The 5,000-nt window shown below is 45.1% G+C and overlaps 1 long non-coding RNA gene across 1 annotated transcript in view; it reads left to right on the top strand.

Moving 5' to 3' along the window:
• LOC126981974 (uncharacterized) overlaps positions 1 to 5,000 on the top strand; it is a 57,864-nt gene that overhangs the window by 16,325 nt on the left and 36,539 nt on the right. The window contains exon 2 of the long non-coding RNA XR_007734384.1: positions 188 to 265. This is a non-coding gene — a long non-coding RNA (uncharacterized LOC126981974). The remainder of the gene's footprint in view (positions 1 to 187; positions 266 to 5,000) is intronic.

Raw genomic sequence — 5,000 nt, 5'->3', positions numbered from 1 at the left:
TTCCTTCCTTAATTCCTTCTTTTCTTACATACTATTCCTGTATTTTTTTTCTTTTCTTTCCTTTTTGCCTTCGTTTAACTCGTGTTTTCCTCTTAGATTCCCTGTTTTAAGTACTATAAAATTTTTCTCCCGTCCAATTTGCTGTAAGGTATTAACGGTCGCTTCTCTTTTGTATCTTTTTCTGCAGGTGAGATGTGACACACGTAGTACATCAAACTAGCATCGCCGACCTCACATGCCCGATCAAAGGAAGGAAGGAGGGAAGGTATGTGTTATTGTCTCGTGTTGGTAGTATTGCGTGAGGGAGCCACTGAAAGGAGGGTGAGGTTTAGTTGAAGTAGTGATGAACGTATACTTGGTTAGCATCGCCGACCTCACATGCCCAGTCGAAGGAAGGAAGGGAAGGAAGGTATGTGCTATTGTCTCGTATTGGTAGTATTGCGTGAGGGAGCTAGTGAAAGGAGGGTGAGGTTTAGTTGAAGTAGTGACGAACGTATACTTGCTTAGCATCGCCGACCTCACATGCCCAGTCGAAGGAAGGAAGGGAAGGAAGGTATGTGCTATTATCTCGTGTTGGTAGTACTGCGTGAGGGAGCCACTGAAAGAAGGGTGAGGCTCAGTTGAATAGTGACAAACGTATAATAGGCTAGCATCGCCGACCTCAGAGAGACCAAGCGCAGGAAGGAAGGGCAGGGATATAAATAATTTATGAGAGTGTGAGATAAACTGGGTAATGAAAAAGAAAAGAAAGGAAGAGAGAGAAGAATGACGGGGGAGGAAACGAGGGAGCAAAGGAGGGAGAAAAGAAAAGAAGAATGAGGGGGATGATTTAGAAAGGGAGAGAAAAAGATAAACAGGAGAGAGAGAGAGAGAGAGAGAGAGAGAGAGAGAGAGAGAACTTACGTATACACACTTGCGGACAAAAAATATCGACCCACCTGAGTTAAACTTGTTATAAGCGGTAACTTTTTACTACACGGCAAACTACACACGGTTAGAGGGAGGTGGAGAGAAAGGGGAGGAGAGAAGGAGGAGGGAGGAACAGGGGGAGAGAGAGGGGGAGGGAGGGAAAAGTGGGTTAAGTGATAATGGAGAAAGAGAGAAAGAGAAGAAAATGCTAATAAATGAAGGAGAGGGAGAGAGGGGAGGGAAAGGGGATTAAGTAATAAGGTAAAGGGAGGGAGAAGGAAGAAAAGGGATTAAATGATAAGAGAGAGAGAGAGAGAGAGAGAGAGAGAGAGAGAGAGAGAGAGAGAGAGAGAGAGAGAGAGAGAGAGAGAGAGAGAGAGAGAATAAAACTAGGACTTGGAACGCTTTCAAGAGGGGAGTATCAGGACACCTCTCGCCCTTCCAAACTGATCCTGTCCTCTGTCCACTCATTCTGCTTTCTTCTGAGGGAGTAACGTTTAGCTGGTCTTCGGGTCATTCCTAAACACATTGTCGCCCAAGCACATATTTGACAAGGCTTTCGTAGGAGTTGTGGGCATTTCCAGGGGTAGTTTTATGACCCTGGTGATAGTCTGACCCTTCCTCTATGCCATGAACCTAAAGAAACACATATTTGATAAGGCTTTCGTAGGAGTTGTGGGCATTTCCAGGGGTAGTTTTATGACCCTGGTGATAGTCTGACCCTTCCTCTATGCCATGAACCTAAAGAAACACATATTTGATAAGGCTTTCGTAGGAGTTGTGGGCATTTCCAGGGGTAGTTTATGACCCTGGTGATAGTCTGACCCTTCCTCTATGCCATGAACCTAAAAACACATATTTGATAAGGCTTTCGTAGGAGTTGTGGGCATTTCAGGGTAGTTTTATGACCCTGGTGATAGTCTGAACCTTCCTCTATGCCATGAACCTAAAGAAACACATATATGACAAGGGTTTCGTAGGAGTTGTGGGCATTTCCAGGGGTAGTTTTATGACCCTGGTGATAGTCTGACCCTTCCTCTATGCCATGAACCTAAAGAAACACATATTTGATAAGGCTTTCGTAGGAGTTGTGGGCATTTCCAGGGGTAGTTTTATGACCCTGGTGATAGTCTGACCCTTCCTCTATGCCATGAACCTAAAGAAACACATATATGACAAGGCTTTCGTAGGAGTTGTGGGCATTTCCAGGGGTAGTTTTATGACCCTGGTGATAGTCTGACCCTTCCTCTATGCCATGAACCTAAAAAAACACTCACTTAAACTCGAATGATCTCCTTTTCGGCCTTTGGAAATAGTTGATGTGAGGGCTGGAAGCGTCTGACAATGCCTACCTTTTTCAACCCATGTTTAGAAGCGTATCGGCACCTCAGTTCGCCTGTTTAAAAAGCCTCTCGTGGAAGTTACTGGAATTTTCTCATTGACTGTTATGTGAAGCTAGTGACAGTTCTCTTGTTTGAAAAGCCTTTCGTAGAAGCTGCTGGGGTTTTCATGGACTGTTTTGTGGAAAATCTCCCACGAAAACCCGGGTAATAATAATCTTCTCTGTGGCCTTGGGAAATGGCCGTGATGGGAGCCCGACACGTTTAAGAATATGGATCTTTTTCTTTCCCTTACATGTCTTTACCCTTGAGCTGCTTCCGTTACTGCAAAAGCCCTTCTATCCCTCCTCCCGGTTTTGGCAGATTTTCCCGACGATTAGCGACGATAAGCCCACAACAGCAGCCTGCAGCAGCGTGGTGCGGGGAAGGCTTTAAAAGTGTTGGGGCGCGACGCATTCAGCGGAAGGGAGAATGGCTATCGACGGCAATGGTTGCAAGGCTCAGTTCATGTTTGCTGAGGCTGACACGCTACGGGGGAATGGGGGACAGCGAGAATGGGGACAGAAGACAGCAGGATAGAAGGGGGTGGAACTAGCTAGGAGGGAAGGGATGGGAAGGGGAGCTGTGTTCGTGTTGGCTGAGGATGACAGGCTGCGGGGGACGTTGATAAAGCACTTAGATTGAAAGAAAGAATAATATCATAGCAAGGATTAGGACAGAAGAGAGTGTTGGATCTAGCTGGAAGGGAAGGGAATGCGAGGAGGGGAGGGGGAGCTGTGTTCGTGTTGGCTGCGTGGGACGTTGATAAAGCACTTAGACAGGAAGAAAGAATAATACCGTAGCAAGGATTAGGACAGAGGACAGAAGAGAGAGTTGGATCAAGCTGGAAGTTAAGGGAATACGAGGAGGGAGAGCTGTGCTCGTGTTGGCTGAGGATGACAGGCTTCCGGGGACGTTGATAAAGCACTTAGACAGGAAGAAAGAACAATACCATAGCAAGGATTAGGACAGAGGACAGAAGAGTGTTGAACCTAGCTGGAAGGGAAGGGAATGCGAGGAAGGAGAGTTGTGTTCATGTTGGGTGAGGATGACAGGCTTCCGGGGACGTTGATCAAGCACTGAGACTGAAAGAAAATAATACCAGGACTGACTTTTTGTTTCCTTATTTTTTTGCCCCCTTGAGTTGCCTCCAGCTGTGAAAAAAGCACACACACATTTGACAAGGCTTTCCTGGGAGTTGAGGGCATTTCCAGGGGTAGTTTTATGACTCCTGTGGTAGTCTAATCCTTCCTCTGTGCCGTGAACCTGAAAAAAACACTCCTGAGAACCCGACTAATCAACCTTTCGGCATTTGGATATAGTTTTTGTGAAAGACATATAACGAGGCTTTCCTAGGAGTTTTGGGCATTTCCAGGGGTAGTTTTAAGACCCTTGTGGCAGTGTGACCATTCCTCTGTACCACCAACCTGAAAAAAACACTCTTGAGAACCCGACTCTCACATCAAGTATTTCTAAAAGCCGAGAAAGAGATTAATCGGGTTCAAATGAGTAGTTTTGTAGGCTTACGTTATAGAAACTTTGCCAGACTACCATGAGAGCCATAAAGGTATCCATGGAAATGCTCAAAAACCCTGCGAAAGCCTTGCCAAATATGTGAGCTTGGGCTTCGAAATGCTTTACAATATGGTCCTTGTTGTTGTGAGAGGCGGAAGCGTCTGAGAATACGCAAGTAGTTGTAGGAGCTGGCATATGCAAGCTGACTGGACCACCGGCTTCTTCTTGCTGTCTCGTTACGTCCCTGTGCATCCGTGTGTGAAACCGAATGTAAGGGGCGGAGGAGGCGCTGGCGACGAGGAACAGGCGAAGGGTGTCGGGGAATGGTCGTTGTGGAAGAAGGGACGTGATGAGACGGCTAGGGATCTTTACCGGGAAAGGGGTGAAGAGATAGATAGATAGATAAATAGATATATAGATAGATAGGGAGAGCATGGATAAAAGACAGGAGAAAGAAAAAAATAAAGATAAAAGAAGATAAACGTAGAAAAAAAATAATGAGAATACGCGAGAGAGAGAGAGAGAGAGAGAGAGAGAGTATGCGTGTATGTGTGTGTGTGTGTGTGTGTGTGTGTGTGTGTGTGTGTGCAGCGGGGCGGTAGGGAACTGACAGCTGGGAACAGTGTGATGGGGAAAACAACGTGTGTGTGTGTGTGTGTGTGTGTGTGTGTGTGTGTGTGTGTGTGTTTGTGTATTGCGTTGTAGAATTCACCAGCGTTGTTTCGTTACATCACATGAAGGTTGCAAAATGTCACAAAAAAAAAGCAGAACCATTTTTCAGCTTTATTTAGAAAAAGAAGAAAATCTGACACTCGACGCTTGGGGGAAAAAGTCTGATTCGGCGCAATAATTTCTATGCATATTAAAATTTGTTTGTTTATTTATTTACAATTCTGGGCGAGCGATTGGGACATAAATACTTAGCATTCCCTATACAGTAATGATAACAACAACAACAACAATGACGATAATAATAATGATAATGATAAAAGATAATGATATAATTTACTGCGTTGTTATTTATTGTACTTATCCGCTAACGAATTCGATATATAAGCAGAACACACACACACACACACACACACACACACACACACACACACACACACACACACACACACACACACACACACACACACACACACACACACACACACACACACACACACTTCCGTAGCTCAGTGGTTAAAGTCTTAC

This window comes from Eriocheir sinensis, chromosome 49 (assembly GCF_024679095.1).
Source record: "Eriocheir sinensis breed Jianghai 21 chromosome 49, ASM2467909v1, whole genome shotgun sequence".
NCBI classification, from domain to species: domain Eukaryota; kingdom Metazoa; phylum Arthropoda; class Malacostraca; order Decapoda; family Varunidae; genus Eriocheir; species Eriocheir sinensis.
Note: the sequence above shows the minus strand (reverse complement) of the source record. Positions and strands in the feature narration are given on the sequence as shown.